The sequence below is a fragment of the Ranitomeya imitator genome, chromosome 9 (assembly GCF_032444005.1).
Source record: "Ranitomeya imitator isolate aRanImi1 chromosome 9, aRanImi1.pri, whole genome shotgun sequence".
Taxonomy (NCBI): Eukaryota; Metazoa; Chordata; class Amphibia; order Anura; family Dendrobatidae; genus Ranitomeya; species Ranitomeya imitator.
The window spans coordinates 28,600,706-28,624,562 of NC_091290.1; the positions used below are offsets into that span (position 1 = coordinate 28,600,706).

The window sequence follows — 23,857 nt, forward strand, 5'->3', positions numbered from 1 at the left end:
CCCACACGACGCTCCATACTATACAATGGCCCCACACGACGCTCCATAGTGTACAATGGCCACACACGACGCTCCATACTGTACAATGGCCACACATGACGCTCCATACTGTACAATGGCCACACACGACGCTCCATACTGTACAATGGCCCCTACACGACGCTCCATACTGTACAATGGCCACACGCGACGCTCCATACTGGACAATGGCCACACACACGATGCTCCATACTGTACAATGGCCCCACACGACGCTCCATACTATACAATGGCCCCACACGACGCTCTATAGTGTACAATGGCCACACACGACGCTCCATACTGTATAATAGCCACACATGACGCTCCATACTGTACAATGGCCACACACTAGTGAAGTCAGGATGGCCGAGCGGTCTAAGGCGCTGCGTTCAGGTCGCAGTCTCCTATGGAGGCGTGGGTTCAAATCCCACTTCTGACATCAGTTTTTACTCTCAGTTCAGCTGATGGCTGAGTGGTTAATCTTTTGTCTTTTTTCGGCCTTACTAACTATGTTACTATAGTCGAGGGGTTCAAGAGAGGCCTGGATGTCTTCCTGGAGCAGAACAATATTGTATCATACAATTATTAGGTTCTGTAGAAGGACGTAGATCTGGGTATTTATTATGATGGAATATAGGCTGAACTGGATGGACAAATGTCTTTTTTCGGCCTTACTAACTATGTTACTATGTTACTATGTTACACGACGCTCCATACTGGACAATGGCCCCACACGACGCTCCATACTGTACAATGGCCACACACGACGCTCCATACTGGACAATGGCCACACACGACGCTCCATACTGTACAATGGCCACACACACGACGCTCCATACTGTACAATGGCCACACACACGACGCTCCATACTGTACAATGGCCCCACACGACGCTCCATACTGTACAATGGCCCCCACACGACGCTCCATACTGTACAATGGCCACACACGACGCTCCATACTGGACAATGGCCACACACGACACTCCATAGTGTATAATGGCCACACACGACGCTCCATAGTGTACAATGGCCACACACGACACTCCATAGTGTACAATGGCCCCACACGACGCTCCATACTGTACAATGGCCACACACAACGCTCCATAGTGTACAATGGCCACACACGACACTCCATAGTGTACAATGGCCACACACGACACTCCATAGTGTACAATGGCCACACACGACGCTCCATACTGTACAATGGCCACACACGACGCTCCATACTGTACAATGGCCACACACGACACTCCATAGTGTACAATGGCCACACACGACGCTCCATACTGTACAATGGCCACACACGACGCTCCATAGTGTACAATGGCCACACACGACACTCCATAGTGTACAATGGCCACACACGACGCTCCATACTGTACAATGGCCACACACGACGCTCCATACTGTACAATGGCCACACACGACGCTCCATACTGTACAATGGCCACACACGACGCTCCATAGTGTACAATGGCCACACACGACACTCCATAGTGTACAATGGCCACACACGACGCTCCATACTGTACAATGGCCACACACGACGCTCCATACTGTACAATGGCCACACACGACGCTCCATACTGTACAATGGCCACACACGACGCTCCATAGTGTACAATGGCCACACACGACACTCCATAGTGTACAATGGCCCCACACGACGCTCCATACTGTACAATGGCCACACACGATGCTCCATAGTGTACAATGGCCACACACGACACTCCATAGTGTATAATGGCCACACACGACGCTCCATAATGTACAATGGCCACACATGACGCTCCATACTGTATAATGGCCACACATGACGCTCCATATTGTACAATGGCCATTGGCCACATTATGCTCCATACTGTATAACGGCCCCACATGATGCTGCGTACAGCATACTTGCCCCACGTGATGGTCCATACAGTATTATGGCGCCACATTATGCTTTGTACAGTATAATGGCCCCACACAATGCTGGGTATAGAATAATGGCCACACATAATGCTGGGTACAGTATACTGGCCACACATGGTTACCCCACCCCCATCATTGCCTTCTCCATCACTACACACAGACACCTTTCACCACGCTCCCTCGCAGCAGCCGGCAGCTTCCACTCCCATGGCGCTGAATGGTGTCATCCAGCTGCGCCGCTGACTGCTCACGTCGCTGCAGCTGTGATATGCCACTGATAAAGACCTCCGTGTCTCCTGTGCCAGTCCGTGTCAGAGCGAGGAGCAATATCTGCTCCGATCTGACACAGCCAGCGTCCGCTCCATACACCTCGTACACACACAACTCCGCTCCATACACCTTGCACATGCGGCTCCGCTCCGTACACACGGCTCCGCTCCGTACACCTCATACATACGGCTCCTCCCTATACACCTTGTACACACACGGCTCCACTCCATACACTTCGTACACACACGGCTCCGCTCCATACACCTTATACACACACAGCTCCGCTCCGTACACCTCATACACACGGCTCCTCTCCATACATCTCGTACACACATGGCTCCGCTCAATACACCTTGCACATGCGGCTCTGCTCCGTACACCTCATACACACATGACTGCGCTCCATTCACCTTGCACATGCGGCTCCGCTCCATACACCTCGTACACACACGACTCCGCTCCATACACCTTGCACATGCGGCTCCGCTCCGTACACACGGCTCCGCTCCGTACACCTCATACATACGGCTCCTCCTTGTACACCTTGTACACACACGGCTCCACTCCATACACTTCGTACACACACGGCTCCGCTCCATACACCTTATACACACACAGCTCCGCTCCGTACACCTCATACACACGGCTCCTCTCCATACATCTCGTACACACATGGCTCCGCTCAATACACCTTGCACATGCGGCTCTGCTCCGTACACCTCGTGCACACATGACTGCGCTCCATTCACCTTGCACATGCGGCTCCGCTCCATACACCTCGTACACACACGGCTCTGCTCCATACACACACGGATCCACTCCGTACACACACGGCTCCGCTCCGTCCATATTGCACACGCTGCTCCGCTCAGTATACCTTGCACACACACGGCTCCGCTCCGTACACCTCATACACACGGCTCCTCTCCATACATCTCGTACACACATGGCTCCGCTCAATACACCTTGCACATGCGGCTCTGCTCCGTACACCTCGTACACACACGGCTCCGCTCCATACACACACGGATCCACTCCGTACACATGCTGCTCCGCTCCGTACACCTCGTACACACGGCTCCGTACACGTCTTACACACACGACTCTGCTCCATACACCTTTCACACGCTGCTCCGATCCATACACCTTGTACACACACGGCTCTGCTACATTACAGTGTCAGACTGTCACAGGGGCTTTGGTGTAGCCCTTTTTATGCGGGGGGGGGGGGGAATAGCAGCCACAATAGCGTTGTGTTGTCACCCTCTCCCAGGGAGCTGCAGCTGCTCCTCCTCAAATGCACTGACTGGAGACAGAGGTGTCAGGGAGTCATTGATCTCACTCACACTGATCTGCAGATAACACAGCAGTGAGCACTGAGCAGCCGAGGCAAACAGAGGAGGCTGTGAGTGTGTCCGTCCCTCCCTGCTGAGCCCCACTCATTCCAAGCACCATTACACCAGCCAGGCATTAGAATTAGCAGCTCCAGTCCACTCACACTGCTCTGCTGCTTACATTGCCGCCGGCACCCAGGCTGTTCGGCTGTTACCTCAAACTAGAAGTGTCCCCTCTCTCTCCCTCTCTGAACAGTGACTCTGGGAGACTCAGGAACATGTGGAAGGGGCGTGTCCTAACAAAAGGGGGTGTGACGGAGTTCTCCTGCTGTCTCCCGGGATGAGAGCGTCCTGCGCTGGACAGCGGGGCAAAGAGTCAAATCCGGGAAAGTCCCGCACAATGAGGGACGGTTGGGAGGTATGTATGTATAGATTGTAAAATGTATAATTTAGCGTGTGATATAGATTATACACACTGAATAGCCACTTTATTCATCAAATCAAGCAAATTGCAGACAAATACAACGCAGGTTCTCCATGGATAGGCTCTATCAGCAGATAAGTAGTGCAAGTGCCATTGATGTCTAATAGAAACAGGAAGGCGATTCAGGTGCATAAAAGAACAAAAAATATATCAATGAGTAGCACAATAACCCTAGAAACACTTCCTATATCTATTTGAACCACAAAATTTGCTTCTATTAAACACCACTAACCTGTAAAAATTATAATAAAAGGCTACGCTGCTTGGTCACATGGATCCGGATTTTGTTGCTCCAAGCTGATGGGAATGGTCAGAATTTGGTACATGTAGTTGGATTTGGGTAAACCCTTGCTATAAGGCAGTGCTCCCCAACTCTGGTCCTCAAGAGCCACCAACAGGTCATGTTTTCAGGATTTCCTTAGTATTGCCCAGGTGATCATTGCATTACCTGGAAAGGCAAGAATTCCATCACCTGTGCAATCCTGAATACATGACCTGTTAGTGGCTCTTGAGGACCGGAGTTGGGGAGCACTGCTATAAGGTGTGAGCAGTTCAGGTCCGTGCAGATGGAGTAATGTTTCGGAGAATGTTTTCTTAACATACACCGATTCTCTGTTATCTGTGGATGGATGATTCCTTAATATCCAGCCTAAGAAACTGGAGTACTGGTGGGTGAGGGAATGTTTTCTTGACACTCTAGCTCCCCTAATACCTGTGGATGGCTGATGCCTTCCTTTCAGGCTGGTGGAGGTAGAGCAATGGTGGAGCATTGTTTGCTTGGCACACCTTGGTCCTTTGTAGGGTGGATGACCCTTTCCTGTCACGTTGATGGAGATGAAGCAATGATGAGGGAATGTTTTGTTGGCACACCTTGGTTCTCTGTTACCTGTGAATGGATGATCCCTTCCTGTCAGGTTGGTGGAGGCGGGAAAATGTTTTTAGACACTCTGGCTCCTCTGAGACCTGTAGTTGGATGATTTCTTCCTGTGGAGGTAGAGAAATAAGGGGACACTGTTTTGTTGGCACACCTTGGTTCTCTGATACCTGTGGATGGGTTACCCCTTCCTGTCATGTTCTTGGAGATGAAGTAATAGTGGGGAATGTTTTGTTTGTACACCTCGTCCCTCTGTCAACTGTTCATGGATGATCTCTTCCTGTCAGGTTGGTGGAGGTGGAGTAATGATGAAGGAAAATTATCTAGAAACTTTGGCTCCCCTAATACCTGTTGATGGATGATCCATTACATTCAGGCTGGCGGTGGTGGAATAATAATGGGAGAAGGTTTTCTTGGTGCACCTTGGTCCTTGGATACTTGGATGTTTGGATGGACTGTAGAGCTTACCTAAATATTGTGACCAAACAAGAACATCCCTACTTGCCAGATGTTTAACCAGTGACAACAAGACAATGACCCATGCCACAAGGGTTGTATATCCACATGGATTGGTTAGAGGAACATGTCTGAGAGTATTATTTGCTTCCTGGACTTCACAGTCCTTACATCTTAATCCTAAAGACCATCTCTGGGATGAGGCAGAACAGGTTGCTCAGAGCGTGTCAGAAGTTATCCTGTCCACATGGCCAATTTTCCTGCAGAACCATTACAAGACTTAGCGGGATTTGTGCCACAAGAAATCACTGCGGTTCTGGAGACAAAAGGAGGTCCAACACGATACTATATGGACGTTTTCAAAAAGTAGCAAATATCTTGTCATTTAGTGTTGTAGCAGTCTTTATATCATGTATAGTACGGTAAGTTACCAGGTTAATGACCACATAGCACATGATCCTATAGTATCGGCACTTTCATGCAAAAATTACCGAGCAGTCAAAGGCCAGCTCTTTGTCTTAGAGACTGTTACATTAAGAACAGAGAAGTGTTAGAAATGAAGGAGAAGGAGAAGATCAATGCTGTGTTGCTGTTCAGTGACTTGACGTTCAGATCTTATATCTCGCATGTTTTTATGATCTCTATCCTTTGAGCAAGTAAAATTCACCAGAATGTATAGTCTTGGGCTGTTAAAGAAAAAGCTACACAAAGGTATTTACTGATGGGAAATCAAGTACTTGTCACACTGGATGCTGATGGCTCTGATCACTCTTAACTATGGTTGATTTTCCGAGAAACACAGTAGGATGGGCAGAGTAATATGCAGCTGTTATGTGTGCTTTTTCCGCCTGAAGGATTACTGAATTGCATCATTTGTAACAAAGAGACGGGTTCCTTCAGCGTCTACGAGCAAGTGAATGGTTCCCAAACAGAACAACAATTATTATCAGTGAATTATGACATCACAAACCATGTAGAATCCACTTCTTACTGAAAAATTTAAGTCTGTGGACCAGTATGGTGTTTTCGGTGATGTATAGGAGTCACAAAATTAAAATCTCTAACCAAAAATTGCTCAAGTCTCAAAATAGCTCTGACCCATTGTGGCATGGATTTAACAAGGTCTGTGAAGTTATCTGGTGGTATCTGTCACCAAGATGTAAGGAGCAGTGAGTTAAAGTCTTGCAAATTGTGAGGAGCTGCTTGTATGGATCAGACTTGTTTTTCCACCAAATTCCACAGATGTTTGATCGGATTGACATCTGGGGAACGTGGAGACCAAATCATCACCTTGAACTCTCTGTCTTGTTCCTTCAACCATTCCTAAAAGTGAACATTGTTGACAATGTGTAAGGATCCTACTAAAAGAGCTGAAAATGGTCACTATTAGAGAGTACCGTTGGCATACAAGGGTTTACTTGGTCTGCAGCATCGTCTAGGCAGGCGATTGAAACATCAACGTGAATTCAAGGAACCAAGCTTTACTTTCCCAACATTCGTGAGAGCTTCACTCTGCCACAACATCCTAGTCTTCTATCCTTAGTTCATCTGGATGCTAACTATTTCCGAGGCAAGTAACGTACATGCACCCAACTGTGCATATGATCTATGATTCATAAGAGGAGGCCACTTTCTACTGTTGCTCAGGTTCTGATGCTTATTTGCCTGTTATAGGCATATTCAGAGGTAGACAAGGATCAGCATGGACACCTTGATAGGTCTGCAGCTACACAATCCCATAAGAAGCAAGTTATGATACCTTTTCTCAGCAGCCAGCATTACATATTTAACAATCAGTGTCACAGTAGTTCTTTTGTGGGATGGGACCAAACATGATATCCTTCACTCCTCTATAATCACCAGTGAATCTTGGGCTCCAAAGACCCTGTTGCCGTTTCATCGGTGATTCTTTTTTTTTAACCCCTTTTGGTAGGTACTAACCACTGCTACCTGTCCTACCATTTTGACGTTGCTTTAACCCAGTTTTCTAGCCATCACAATTGGCTCCCTTGTCAAACTCATTCATATCCTTACGTCTGCCCAATACTTTCCTATTTTATATAGGGTATAGGTAGAGCAAATGTTTTACAATTAGGTAATTTGATTAAAAAAAATGCGTGATAAGTTATAAGGTGGATGGTAAAGAGGATACAGATCAACTTCGTAGTAGATTTTTTCCTCTACGGGCAAGTTGATAGGGACTAGTCATTGATTCATGCCAGGAATTCCTATGTACTCCAATGTCTCATTAATTCCAGTGGTCCTACAAGTTTCATTGGAGTCTAGTTAGAAAATTTTCCCTTCCTGGGCCACTGCAACTTGAAACCATTTTCAACATAAAATCAACATAGATCCTTATAAAGACCAATGCACAATCACGTGGATGCACTCAATAAATGAGAAATCAACAATAGGTCTCAGTTGGGAAAATCCCAAAGGGGCCAAAAAGGTGGAATACAGCGCCAATAGATAAAATCACAATCTTAGTACAGCAGACTCGAAAAATATGGGAGACGATATAGCAATATATTATATCATTTCTATATATATTAGTAAACGTAAGTATACAAGTATAATAATGAAATATACCGTACATACCAATGGTAAAAAAGCATGCATTTCCTTAAAAAACTCCCTAATTAATATCACAATAAAGTACAAGTGCATATATCCACTAAGTGCTAAATATGCTAATCGTTGAGCAAGATCTCATAAAGTGACAATAGTAGTTATTAGAATGGAGGATGGAATAACCAAAAGGAAAAGCTAACTTTACAGTTTGGCTGATCCACATGTGCTGAGCCCCGACGCGCGTTTCACCCTGCTTCCTCAAATTTTTTGGGATATGGTTAGAAGATGGGACAAAAATATTTTTTCATCTTCTCCATTCTCTCAGTCCGTGGAAATGAGAACTCATTTATCATCCGAGTGCAGTCTGATGGTTTCTTGTTATGATACGGTGGTCTAGGAGCAACATGGAACGAGCTCCGAAGGAAGTGGTAACTGTACTGACCGCAGTCCCTAAGCTCAACACAACACTAGAAGTAGCCGTGGAATGCTCCTAACTCTCCCTAGGCATCTCGTCACAGCCTAAGAGATAACTACCCCTAAAGATAGAAGCAGGAAAGCTATCTTGCCTCAGAGAAAATCCCCAAAGGATAGATTAGCCCCCCACAAATAATGACTGTGAGTGGAGAGGGAAGAGACATACACAGAATGAAACCAGGATGAGCACAGGAGGCCAGTCTAACTAAATAGATAGGACAGGATGGAATACTGTGCGGTCAGTATAAAACACTACAAAAATCCACACAGAGTTTACAAAAAAATCTCCACACCTGACTAAAGGTGTGGAGGGCAAATCTGCCTCCCAGAGCTTCCAGCAAGACAGAATAAATTCACACTGATAATCTGGACAAACATAGAAAGCACAGAATGGATAAGACCACAATCTATGGACAGAAAAGGGCAAGCAAAAACTTAGCTTAGCTGAACTGGTCAGGATAACAGGGAACTCCAAAGAGATGTGAATCCAACCAGGAACCATTTACAAGTGGCACTGGCTGAAGATAGAGCCAGACTAAAATAGCCGAGCAGAAGAGACGATAAGTGGAGGCAGCTGAAGACAGCTAACTCCAAGGAGCAGCCATACCACTAGAAACCACAAGAGGGAGCCCAAGAGCAGAACTCACAAAAGTGCCACTTACAACCACCGGAGGGAGCCCAAGAGCAGAATTCACAACAGTTTCTACAGACTCATTGCCTTGCATTGGCCGAGTGCGATCTGAATATCGGATCCAACTCGAGCATGCAGCAATTTTTACCTTGGACTGTCTCAGTTCAAGGTAAAAAAAATATGCCATGTGTACGGCCCCATAGACTAACATTAGTCCGAGTGCGATCTGATGTTTTGTTTGACCGAAAAAACAGCCATGTGCACGAGCCCTTATACTGCATTTTCCATACACTTCATAGAATCTTTCCCACACATGTACCATGAAAACCTATAATCCCATTGTCGTCGGAAATTCCAAATGCCATTAGACACTGATTAAAATTACAAGTCTGATAATGACCGAAATTGAATGTCCACCCTATTTGTCATAAAATCGCTGATCCCTAAATGTGTCTCAATTCTATGGCTACTGAGTCAGTAATACATTTTTCTACCTCTAACTTACACCCTTTAAGGTTCCCGCTCCGGCGGCAATTTTTCTCCGAGACACAAAACAGAAGGGAAGAATAAGACTTTTACCGCGGCCAAGTTTGGCATCTAAGAGAACCTACCATCATTTGTGTTACTCATATGCGTTAATGATGTACTCCTGCCCGGAAGCAAACATTGATCATGAAAATATTAGTATTACTCCTTAGATTTATGAGCATTTATTATGTATACTTACACCCATACACATATTGTTAGACCTAATACATCCCACAGTTACTAGAAGCATTTATCTCATCCTACGGATGATGCTGAGTGCCGGGAACTCGTGGGGCAATCATGGGGTATGATATTTTATAAAGGATCAGTCACCTATGAAGCAGATGTGCCAATAATAGTGAGAATGTCGGGGTTTAGCATTTAGAATATGCGGGGTAGGAATAAACCACACGCACAAAATGATTTTACACTACTCACCCACTTACATAAAATGTCATCGCAGATAAGTAATTCATTAGATTAAAGATTAAATTAGCATATTTCTGGAAAACAGTGTAGGTTGGACAGGAGAGCACTGCGGACTTTTGTTATACGATTTTTATCCTGGATTAAGTGGTGATATGGAGGGGGTCCCGGGGGGGCTGCAGTCGTTGCCTGAAAATGTACAGGGTGGTTTGGTAATTATAGGAGGGTGCCGATCCAGCTGATGAAAACAGCCACAATGAGAAACCAATGGGGGGGATTACTATTTTAATCAGGACGGGAGTGCCGGATTATTCCCCCCTCCCCCCCTTGGTTTTCTACATGGTGATATGTTGAGGTTATCCAGTGGTAAAAAAAAAATTTTGCTACATGAAAATAGAAGCAATGTTTACCCTCTCCGATCTCCTGACACTCCCAAGTGACCGCTGATCTCTGCTTCTTTCTGACTTAGAGGGAACCTGTCACCCGTTTTTTCCCTTATAAAGTACAGTAAGGCCTTTTTTAAAGCATACTAGGATTCCATTAAAAAACATTCCCAATAAAGACAGTAGATCCCATAAAAATACCTTTTATTATGCTCCCATATGGGCGGTCCAGTCTGATGGGCGTCTCTGGTCTAAATCCCATGTCTCCTCCTTTCTTATGATCGTCCTTCCCTGCTTTGTGTGGTTGATGGGTCCTTCATCATCCACACAGTGTCTCTCATCGTGCTCCTGCGCAGGCGCTCTTCTCCCTGCCCTGCCGAGGGCATTGCAAAGTACTATAGTGAGCATGTGCCGTCTTTACTTCCAGGTCATCTTTGGCTTTCTCCAACGCATGCACAGAGAATAGTGCGCTTGCGCGGGAGCACAATGGGGGACACTGTGTGGATCACGTAGGATGTATCATCCACAGGGAAGCAGGGAAGGAGGACGGTGATTGCAAGAAGAGAGGAGGTGCCGGACCAAGACCAGAGATGCCCATCGGTCCGGGCAGCGGTGTCTGTGAGTATAATAAAAGGTCTTTTTTGAGCTCTGCAGAGGGGATTGGGGACTTTTTTTTATAGCATTCTACTATACTGTAAAAGAGGCCTTAATGGTGCTTGCCGTATTGTATATGGAGAAAATCTGGTGACAGGTTCCCTATAACATACAGGAAATCCAATTCCTGCTCAGCCAATCACTGGTCAGGGCGGGTCACCTCTGTGACCAGTGATTGGCTGAGAAGGCATTATTTGTATCACCCAGAAACCAGAGACTAGTGGTAAGAAATGTAATGGGATTGGCAATAGATGGGTGAGAATTTTTTTTAAGTTTTTTTTTTTAACCATTTAAACCACTTTGAGACCTTTGCAAAAAATAAGTAAATAAATAAAACATCCCTTTAAATGACTTCTAAGACATTGATAGTCAAGATATTTTTGATTGTTGTAGAACTGGGCAAAAGGCACAAAGTGGTTTAAAAAAGAAAATAGCGATTATCAGCCTCACCGATCCTCGGCCGCTTCGCATGGTTCCCGAAGAATCCCTGCTGGTCTCTATTTCCTCTCGTTGACTGTATTGCTATAGGAAATGCCAGGAAATTCACTGTCAACCAATCAGTGGTTGAGGCGGTCACCTCTGTGAAGAAAGAAGAGGCCACTCACAATGTTGAACGTGTTTTTCCGATCTAAGTGCTCGCTCACACCACCGTATTTTCTGTCCAAGTGTGATCCGGTAAAACATTGGATGTCACTTGAACCAATGTTATTCTACGAGGCCCCTTCAAATGTCTAATTTTTTCACGCAGGTCCGCTCTAAATCGCTGCATGTCCAAGTTGTATTCGGATTGCACTCGGCCATGCAAGTCAATGAGTACCTGGAAATCATTTGACTGTACGCGGATGACATCTCAGTGCGGTCCGCTTTCCACGCACTGACACAATGGAGAAGATGAATAATTTTATTCAATCGTCTCCTCATCCAAAAGAATCAGATCACACTATGCTGACACTCTGATCAAACTCTGATCAGTGTCATTTGAAAGAGTTAATCTATGGTCGTATGACCTAATTGTAGGTTCAGCCGGGATGCATGAGATACATGTGAGTATTCCACTCACTGGCTATCCGACTAGTGAGTAACGGTCGTTCATGCACACTACCGCTTCATTCATAGAGAGGACTTGAGGACCCATGTCGTCATTATCCAAATGGCTGGACAACCAGTAATGCCTCCCATGAGATATTTTTTAGAGATGAGCGAATCTTCCAAGAATAAAATCAGCAGATCACTCAGATTTGGAAGGGAAATTCGATTCTCATCAACAAGCAAGATAAGACTGAACTGAACCTGAACGGTCAAGTGCTGGCATTGACGTTGCCTCTTAAAAATCAGGTCTTGGTAGTAAAGGTTAAAATTCGCAAAGCAACTGGCATGTCAATTGGGAAAAACAATCTTCAGTGCGTTGGTATCTTTTATCAAAGTCCCTTGCCTGCTTCAAGATGCAGAATGGAGCGACAATCCACTTGGCTTTGAAAGGCCGAAAAAAAAAGATTTGATCGTAGACCTTAAAGTAGCTTAAACACGCAGGACACGGAAGCGGTCAGCTGAATACTTTTCATTTTTACCACTTTACTCTCTACAATTGAAGCAAAATGGCGGCCATGGGAAACGAATCTCCAAAAACGCAAATTCTGGAGGATTTTAATTTTTGAAAAAATTTGAAACAAATTCAGTTAGCTTCGAACAGGTTCGCTTCTATGTAGCATTTTTCTTAATTTAAAAGCAGATTTATTCCTTTGCTTAATTATGGGGGTGACCATCAGGTCTGGACTGCCGTTTAACAGCCTTATGGACTATATTAACGAGATCTAACTCAATATTTTCGTTAGGAGAGCTTTTTACACATGCTCTGTGATCTGTGCAGAGGTCACTGTGCATGTAGGGCGGAGGATGAGAGCTGTGAAGGTCACCTATTGTGAAAAGTGTCTACCTGTATTATGTAAATATGATACCTTACATTGTGAATAGTGTCAACCTGTATTATATAAATATGATACCTTACGTTGTGAATAGTGTTAAGCTGTATTATATAAATATGATATCTTACATTGTGAATACTGTCTACCTGTATTATATAAATATGATACCTTACGTTGTGAATAGTGTTAAGCTGTATTATATAAATATGATACCTTACATTGTGAATACTGTCTACCTGTATTATATAAATATGATACCTTACATTGTGAATAGTGTCAAGCTGTATTATATAAATATGATACCTTACATTGTGAATATTGTCTACCTGTATTATATAAATATGACACCTTGCATTGTGAATAGTGTCTACCTGTATTATATAAATATGATAACTTAAATTATGAATAGTGTCAACCTGTATTATATAAATATGAAACCTTACATATAATTTGTAAAGCGCTGCAGAATATGTTGGTGCTATATAAATAAAATTATTATTATTATTATTATGAATAGTGTCTACCTGTATTATGTAAATATGATACCTTACATTGTGAATAGTGTCAACCTGTATTATATAAATATGATACCTTATATTATAATCCTGTCTGTGATCATAATGAGATCACTGAAAAAGTCATCAGTACAAATCAGGAAGTAGGAGTCTGCTAGAAAAATATGTCAAAACTAAAAACAGGTAGCATAAAAGCTAGACTCTAACAATGGATCAAGTTCCCTTTAAAAAATGCACATCACAGCCCTCTTGGCATCACACAGTATATCCATCTTACCTTGAGTGGTCCGCAGTTATTTTTCTATAAGACCACTGTTATCATATGTGGTAAAATGGAACTACAATGTGTAGATCGCACTACAACAAATGGATCAAAAACCTGCGGCTCTGCGGGAAACCTGCCTTGAATTTTACCGGAGATGTTTCCAAACATATAATGCCAATGAATGTATCTTTAGTAATAGCGATGTGTTAAACTTAATTGTTCTTAGAGCTTTGTGTCAGCTCTCCAGGATTCACGCTCTTGCTGAAAAGTAAGAAGGATCCGAGGACGAAGCAGACTGTGCTGCAGTCACAGAGTTGTCCTTGTGCCTATTGTGAACACGCGGTAATCGTAACGGTGGCAAAAAAAATCTTTGTTTGATTCTGGTGATGTATAAATGGTTAGGAGAAATTCTTTACTGGTTTTCCTATTTATGTGCAAATAAGCTTCATCATAATTCATTCCAAACATGAAGATCTGTCCACACTAATGGGGGCATAGAACGACAGAAAACATAGATGGAGCTGTGGGCTGATTGGCTTCTCTCCATGCCACTGATTGCAAGTTCATTCTGGTTTACACGCAAACCTATATAATTTGATCTACAGTATCCTACCCAGTTACAGCCTTTTTGAAGGACACCGAGCCTAAATTATATGTTGTGTACAAACTCACCGTACGCCCATAAAATTGATCAGCTTCAATACATTGCCAAGTATCTATATACAGTAGTAATCCTTTCCATGCAATCAATAGGATTTTTCCCCATCCTTCCAAGTTATAGCATTTTTAAGGGACAACAAGCCTAAATTATATGTTGAGCTCAATCAGTCGTTGCCTATAAACAGCCAATTCAGATGAAGACTATAGTATTCAGTTTTTTACTGGGCTAAGCGACTGTACTGGTAAGCCCAGAAATATGCAATGATATACATAATATACAGCAGCTACAGCATCCATTCTTGTTGTTATTGGCTGCAAGCATCTATTCAGGATTTTGTTCTTCAAAAGACCTGAATTGTAGTGCACATGGACGTGGAGAATTAGTCAAAGGACCACATAAAAAGTGTAGAGGAGGGTTGAAAAACCTGGTACCGTAATGGGGGCGTGAAGATGCCCTATTTTTTTCCACTGTAAAAAGTATCATTACTTTATCTCACATACTTACAGAAACAATTATGAATGATATTAGGGACTAATTTTACAGGCTGCAGTTATTCAGGTGTACTCTTGGTTTGGCAAACTCTGAATGTGCTGTCAATGGGGAAAGGGACAGGAAACCACTACCAGACACCTCTGGTCAGAGTTATCTCTTCTCATTAGAGAATAAAGTATTGGGTATTTAGAAATACATGACTGGTCTTTTTTTTCTCTTTGCTACTAGATAAAAATGTCAGCCAAATATTTCATATACATTACATGTTCGGAAGTCAGAGGGTTCAACCAACCAAAGTCTAATGTGTATGGAAACCTCTATTTTCATTTTCAGCTTTCAGCCCATGCTTAGCCAAGCTCATTGGCATCAATGAGCAGAATGGGTTGCCAGCGCTTGGGGATAGGCAAGTATTTTGTTTCCCCTAACCATTGGAATCTTAGACAAAAAAAATTAAAGATTAAAGTTATAAATTGTTATATTTTTATACTTTCTAATGTTTATTACATTTTTTAGTTTTTGTTAATAAACTATGTTATTACCCTAGTCATAACTCTAACCCTGTTCCTCATGGTATCCTTAAATCTAGCCCTAACCCTAGTTAGAGATAGAAAAGCTATGTAAAATGTGTACGATTATTATAATCCTTTTGTTTGTTTGTTTTTACAGGAGACGATATTTTTAATTTGTGACTGTTCCCCCAGCTGGCCTCCATCTTTCCTCATGAGAGAATACACAATGAGCAGTGTTTTTTTTTCATTTTACTTTCTGCTTATGCAGAGCCTAGTAGTATGTATGAGTTTGTCAATGACTGATGCACTCTGCATAGCTAGTCTGAGATGACAAAGCTATTTATTTAAGTTGATTCCAATGGTGCGCTCTGCATAGCAACCTGTAGTACTAACCTAGATGTCAATGAAGCCCCTGAATATGTCACTGCCACCCTGTGCCACTCTAAAAAGAGGTGGCATTGGGGGTGGGGGTAGAAATTTTGTCACCTTATAGAGTTTTGCACCAAGGGAATTCGCATTCTATGCTACGGACTGGCACCAACACCATCCTTAAGTCGGAAATGATAAAAAATAGTATATTTTAAAAAGTAACCAAATGAATCAGATTTCATATTTGAGACTGCAATTTACCAGAAGATGGCTGAGGACTCTGGCTTTCCATCTTCTCAGTAGATGGGTCTGTAATGTTGACTCTTGTGTAATTCGGTCATCAATTGAGTGGTGGGTATGGCGTTTCTATAGTCATCTTTAAGCATTAAAGTCAATGGGCTGACTGATGTTACGGCTTAATGTACATTTGCACCATTGATCAATGCTAGTAAATACCCCTTAACTTTTCAAAACAAGAGAGAGATTCCTTTCCATTATTGACTGCAATAAATATATTACACTGCAAACACCGGCCCCGCGAACAACTCATAACGATGTTAAACGAGATCTTAAGAAAGCTTTTATGCAGCATAAATCACAATGACATCAGATGCTAAATAAATATAATAAATATACCATGCCTATAGTGTCAAATTAGTTTTCTGTCAGCTACAGATTCCACGGCGTGGACACAATCCCATTTCATTTCTGAGCAATAATGAATGGGTGACCTTGAGCTCGAAAAGGGCCAAAAAGGACAGAGAGAATGTGTAATTAGTCTCAGGTTCAATATCTATGATGTAAATAGTGTGAAGCCAAAGGACCAGGAACTGGTCAGAATTGCCCACAACCTATGAACAGATACGAAAGATCCATTTTTCTAACGCTGGTCAACCTTTTTTAATTGTGATTTGACGCTTCACAAAAGTCAATTTTCCTATAAAATATTGGTCTCTGGTACAGAAATGAGTTGATTAATACATGGTTAAAATGTCAAGGATCTATGGGAATCCATGCAAATGTCAACAATGTAAAAGTCTTTTGGAGGAGTCGTAAGACGTGAAGGCAAACTCATTCTCCCTTCCAGTTGGGTTTGGGCTACCAATTGGCTACTATTTAGTGAATGATACACCATGATATCCACTTACAGGCAACAGAAGAACAGGACATCACTGCTTCCAGTCCTGGTGAGGACCGCCAGAAGATAAAGGACCATCCAGCTAACCCAGGCTGAAATTACCACTCATCCACCGCTTGGATAGGAACACACCCCAGCTCAGTGGTAGCAAATGAAATAGAATATAGAAGGAATCTAGACTTTAAAAAAAAAAAAAATGGGCAAAATTTTTCTTGTAAATTTGGATAAAACAGGACATTCCAGGGACTAGAAAATAAAAATATATAAAAGTTTTTCCAGATTGGCTAGCACTGGACTAACATGGGTAAGAAAGAGGAGCATGTCTGATTTTAGCATTTTGAAGCTATCCCTACCACTTGTAAATTGTGTTTAGAGGACAAAAAGCCCATTTAATACACATAGGTCTTGCATATATGACTCTCTTACCTTAGAAGAGCACAGTCATAGTGAAGTGGAGTGCTAATATCTATTTTCAGCAGAGGGCTAGGGTTAGTGATTAGCACATGACTGGGAGTAATGCCATATAAGAGGCAGGCCTTCTTTAGATGTTAATGTGTGGAGGACCAGAATTGGTCAGGCAAAATGAAACTTGAGGTTAGAAGTGGCTTGATCAGGATGCAGACAGGTTGGCGAAAAAGGATCTCTATCTACTGTGGATGATGGGTCCAAAATAGTAGAGACCTAGCTGTTTCGAGTTGGTAGAGCCAAACTCTACGAAAAGTATGACGTTGCAACCAACGATGGAGAAGAGAGAGCTGTAAAGGCTGCACCATGTCCAGCTCAACCCATGAACCAGTTTAAAAGGCTGCGTCCACTCTAGTGGTGCCCACTCTTCCAACACCATTACTGCTAGGAGCCATCGCATGGGAGAGAAAGGGGTAGGTCTTGAGTTTTGCACCACTGCCTCCTGTGCCTTCTCGACTACCCAACAACCTGCTCATCTACTGCTGAGCAGGTTGTTGGGTGGTTGATTACTATCTGGGTGGTCAGATTACTATCTGGCAGACTGGTATGAGAGAAGACATTAGCGTCAGGTCATAGACTGCCTATAAGACCGTGGGACATAGTACAATGTCGCTAGCAAATCTTCAGTACACAGCAAAGTCAGCTGCAAAAAGCCACCACGGCTATTACCTCACCTACCCTCTTCCACTGGGGAATACATCTATATATACACCACCTTTCTAGTGTCATTAAACGGATAATGAAACCTCACGTAAGGTGCCTGTAGACATATTTACTATGTGCATTTATTTACTTTTATGTACTTGAACATGAATCCCATTATCTCAAACCTTAAATATTTTCCATAATAAAACCAGCAATTTTCTCGATTACGGCCTCGCAATCTGTTTTTTTTTTTTTTGAGTTCTCACTATTTCCATAAAACATTTAGCCTTTGCTCTCTGCCCAAATCCCTATTATTTCTTTTGACATTTTATTTCTTTTATTATTTCTTTTGACATTTTATTTCTTTTGGCATACCATAATATGCGAGTATAAAATTTTCAATCCCACATGCCCTATAATAAAAAAACCTATCTATCTATTCCACATCATGCAAATTATTGTGGTCTACTGTAAAACCATGCGAAAAAACCATTTAAAAAGTCACAAAACATTACAGTGGCTCACATTATCCAATTTGGATCTCATTTAGGATTCGGGCTAGACGCTGCCACCACTAAACATGAGCGAACACATTTGCAGGACGCTGGTCCAGTAGTTATGTCAGTAGTTTATGGCCTCCGGATGAGCCCTATTCTCATACCCCTCGCTTGGCCCCGATAAAATAATAAAGCCTTTACTCACTTCCCGTGCCGGCGACGTTCCCATGGTGTCGCCACCCGTTCTCCCTGGGGCTCTCGAGCGGTCTTGTGACATGTGACCCTAACGCCCAATCAGCGCTGGCGTCACTAACTCCACCCTCGGACAAATTGAACATGAGCAGGAAGTCCGAGATCAGCTGCAGCCTGGACTTCCTCTTCATGTTCGATGTGTCCGAAACCAGACCAGCGCCCCAGCGAGAATGAGTGCCGACACCGCATGAACAGCGCCAACACAGGAGGCGAGTATAGGCTTTATTATTTTATGGGGGGCAAATATTTTGATCAAGAAGGGGTTGTCCTAATAGCGGTCAACCCCTTTCAAAACAATCTCTAATGGTTTATTCTTTATTTACTGCAGTGAAAAAAAAAATACCCGGATGACACCAGTAAAAATGACAAAACTGTAGGAAAAATGCTCAGGAAACGACTGAAAAATCAACAAAAAGACGCTTCAGAAAAAAAGACACCTACAGCGTCTTCTGCTTGAAAAACCATCGAGTTCGCTGTGTGCACATACCGTAAATAAATGTGAACACAGTGTCTTTTTCTTGGAGATTTTGCCCAGAATGCACCTGAAAAAAAATGAACATAGTGCACAGCAATAAAATGAACAGAGTGCACAGCAATAAAATGGGTAAAGTGCACAGCAATAAAAAAGAATATAGTGCACAGCAATAAAAAGGAACGTAGTGCACATCAATAAAAAGGAACATAGTGCACAGCAATAAAAAGGAACATAGTGCACAGCAATAAAAAGGAACATAGTGCACAGCAATAAAAAGGAACATAGTGCACGACAATAAAAAGGAACATAGTGCACAGCAATAAAAAGGAACATAGTGCACAGCAATAAAAAGGAACGTAGTGCACAGCAATAAAAAGGAACGTAGTGCACAGCAATAAAATGAACATAGTGCACAGCAATAAAAAAGAATATAGTGCACAGCAATAAAAAGGAACGTAGTGCACATCAATAAAAAGGAACATAGTGCACAGCAATAAAAAGGAACATAGTGCACAGCAATAAAAAGGAACATATTGCACGACAATAAAAAGGAACATAGTGCACAGCAATAAAAAGGAACATAGTGCACAGCAATAAAAAGGAACGTAGTGCACAGCAATAAAAAGGAACGTAGTGCACAGCAATAAAAAGGAAAGTAGTGCACAGCAATAAAAAGGAACATAGTGCACAGCAATAAAAAGGAACATAGTGCACAGCAATAAAAAGGAAAGTAGTGCACAGTAATAAAATGAACATAGTGCACAGCAATAAAAAGGAACGTAGTGCACAGCAATAAAAAGGAACATAGTGCACAGCAATAAAAAGGAACGTAGTGCACAGCAATAAAAAGGAACGTAGTGCACAGCAATAAAAAGGAACATAGTGCACAGTAATAAAAAGGAAAGTAGTGCACAGCAATAAAAAGGAACATAGTGCACAGCAATAAAAAGGAACGTAGTGCACAGCAATAAAATAAACATAGTGCACAGCAATAAAAAGGAACACAGTGCACAGTAATAAAATGAACATAGTGCACAGCAATAAAAAGGAACATAGTGCACAGCAATAAAAAGGAACGTAGTGCACAGCAATAAAATGAACATAGTGCACAGCAATAAAAAGGAACGTAGTGCACAGCAATAAAATAAACATAGTGCACAGCAATAAAAAGGAACATAGTGCACAGCAATAAAATGAACATAGTGCACAGCAATAAAAAGGAACAGTGCACAGCAATAAAATGAACATAGTGCACAGCAATAAAAAGGAACATAGTGCACAGCAATAAAATGAGCATAGTGCACAATAATAAAATGAACATAGTGCACAGCAATAAAATAAACAAAGTGCACAGCAATAAAAAGGAACATAGTGCACAGCAATAAAAAGGAACGTAGTGCACAGCAATAAAATGAACATAGTGCACAGCAATAAAAAGGAACATAGTGCACAGCAATAAAATGAGCACAGTGCACAGTAATAAAATGAACATAGTGCACAGCAATAAAAAGGAACATAGTGCACAGCAATAAAAAGGAACGTAGTGCACAGCAATAAAATGAACATAGTGCACAGCAATAAAAAGGAACGTAGTGCACAGCAATAAAATAAACATAGTGCACAGCAATAAAAAGGAACATAGTGCACAGCAATAAAATGAACATAGTGCACAGCAATAAAAAGGAACAGTGCACAGCAATAAAATGAACATAGTGCACAGCAATAAAAAGGAACGTAGTGCACAGCAATAAAATGAACATAGTGCACAGCAATAAAAAAGGAACAGTGTACAGCAATAAAAAGAACAATGCATAGCAATAAAATGAGCATAGTGCACAGTAATAAAATGAACATAGTGCACAGCAATAAAATAAACAAAGTGCACAGCAATGTCAAAATGACATTGGAGCGGATTAAACTAGTGATATGTTCATTCTTAACAGTATAGGGAAGTGACCACCTGCGTTTTCTTGTGGCAGCTTTGCCTGAGAAAACTCGGCGGCTTCGTCTAAATGAAGTCGTGTGCACACATGCAGCGTTTTTGCAGCATTCTTTTTCTGCAACCAAAACCTGCTCTCTTGGCAGTAAAAGCGCTAAGTTCAAAACACAGTGTGTCCTGCAACTGTTTTTGCAGCAGTTTTTGCCCTTACTTTCTATGGGTTAAAAAATGGCTGCAAAAACACTGAAAGAATTGACAAATTTAATAGATGCTAAAGTTCTCAAATTCATTCAGGAAAAATAAAAAGTGTGCGCATAAGATTTTTGAGCTCTCATAACTTTTACTGGTACTATAAAGAGCAGCTTCGTATTCGCACACAAAAAATATGCTGCACAAAACTGAACAGTTTTTGGAACAGTTTTTCTGAAAGTGAATGTCCCATAGGAATTAATAGAGAGAGTTTTCCAAGTGTTTTAAAGTGATATTTCAGGAGGATTAAGGACTAGATCTGCTCCAAAATAGTCATTAAAAAACACCGTGTGAACGCAGCCTTACGCTCTAGAAAGAAATAATGTATCTATACGTTACTATACTCCACAAAACGACCTTTACTACGGATTATTGCAAAGAAATGATAACATAATTGCTTCTAATTCAGCAGCTCAGATGTCCACCTAGCATTTTTAATGTTCCCAGGACATTAGCCAATCAACTTGGCCGAGGTCCTAGGTGCAACTGGCTGTCTGTCCGGTTGCTGCAAACAATAGGAGTAAAAACGGCAGTGAATCTGGGATTTCGCAGCATCATTCACACTCATGGATACTAAGATGTCTCACTCATTAATGTGTTCTCCTTGACACATTCAGCTAACGAGGGTGCAAAGAAAAAAAAGAGCAAGAAAGAAAGAAAGAATGGCATTGGAGAAATCTTACTGCAATTTAGCATCTGGAGTCACCACTACTGATTCTGGGCTGGGGAGGTGACAAACAAAACGCATTGGCTTGTGGAAGGTGGCAGCTTGGAGAGGCAGTGCCAGCTGGGCGGACTCCGGTGAAAGTCACAGCGCGCTGGAGCAAATCTGCAGCCACAACTATTGGGAGGGGGGCAACAGCCGACCAAGGCGGATGTATGTGCAGCATTTCCCTCCTTTTCATACCTGACCAAGGCAGATGTATGTGCAGCATTTCCCTGCTTTTTACAACTGACCAAGGCAGATGCATGTGCAGCATTTCCCTGCTTTTTACAACTGACCAAGGCAGATGCATGTGCAAAATTTCCCTCCTTTTTACACCTGACCAAGGCAGATGCATGTGCAGCTCTTCCCTCCTTTTTACACCTGACCAAGGCGGATGTATGTGCAACATTTCCCTGCTTTTTACAACTGACCAAGGCAGATGCATGTGCAACATTTCCCTCCTTTTTACACCTGACCAAGGCGGATGTATGTGCAACATTTCCCTGCTTTTTACACCTGACCAAAGCAGATGCATGTGCAACATTTCCCTCCTTTTTACACCTGACCAAGGCGGATGTATGGGCAACATTTCCCTCCTTTTTATAACTGACCAAAGCATGTGCAACATTTCCCTCCTTTTTTACACCTGACCAAGGCAGATGCATGGGCAACATTTCCCTCCTTTTTTACACCTGACCAAGGCAGATGCATGGGCAACATTTCCCTCCTTTTTATACCTGACCAAAGCATGGGCAACATTTCCCTTCTTTTTACACCTGACCAAAACATGTGCAAAATTTCCCTCCTTTTCACACCTGACCAAGGCAGGGGCATGTGCAACATTTTCCTCCTTTTTACACCTGACCAAGGCAGGGGCATGTGCAACATTTCCCTGCTTTCTACACCTGAACAAGGCAAATGCACGTGCAACATTTCCCTGCTTTTTTACACCTGATCAAGGCAGAAGCATGTGGAACATTTCCCTCCTTTTTACACCTGACCAAGGCGGATGCATGTGCAGCATTTCCCTCCTTTTCACACCTGACCAAGGCAGATGCATGTGCAAAATTTCCCTGCTTTTCACACCTGACCAAGGCAGATGCATGTGCAACATTTCCCTGCTTTTCACACCTGACCAAGGCAGATGCATGTGCAACATTTCCCTCCTTTTTACAACTGACTAAGGCAGATGCATGTGCAACATTTCCCTCCTTTTTACACCTGAACAAGGCAGATGCACGTGCAACATTTCCCTGCTTTTCACACCTGACCAAGGCGGATGCATGTGCAAAGTTTCCCTCCTTTTTACACCTGACCAATGCAGAGGCATGTGCAACATTTCCCTCCTTTTTACACCTGACCAAGGCAGATGCATGTGCAACATTACCCTGCTTTCTACACCTGAACAAGGCAGATGCATGTGCAACATTTCCCTGCTTTTTACACCTGACCAAGGCAGAGGCATGTGCAACGTTTCCCTGCTTTCTACACCTGAACAAGGCAGATGCATGTCTAACATTTCCCTCCTTTTTACACCTGACCAAGGCAGATGCATGTGCAGCATTTCCCTCCTTTTTACACCTGACCAAGGCAGATGCATGTGCAACATTTCCCTTCTTTTAACACCTGACCAAGGCGGATGCATGTGCAACTTTTCCCTCCTTTTTATAACTGAACAAAGCATGGGCAACATTTCCCTTCTTTTTACACCTGACTAAAACATGTGCAGCATT

General features: G+C 42.7%; 1 protein-coding gene and 1 non-coding gene across 35 annotated transcripts in view; one reads left to right on the plus strand and one right to left on the minus strand.

The window, feature by feature from the left end:
• The window catches only part of NRXN2 (neurexin 2), a 724,697-nt gene that overhangs the window by 689,042 nt on the left and 11,798 nt on the right, over nt 1–23,857 (minus strand). The gene's annotated exons all lie outside the window — the stretch shown is intronic.
• Nucleotides 378–460, plus strand: TRNAL-CAG (transfer RNA leucine (anticodon CAG)). The gene has a single exon. It is a non-coding gene; the product is annotated as a tRNA-Leu (tRNA).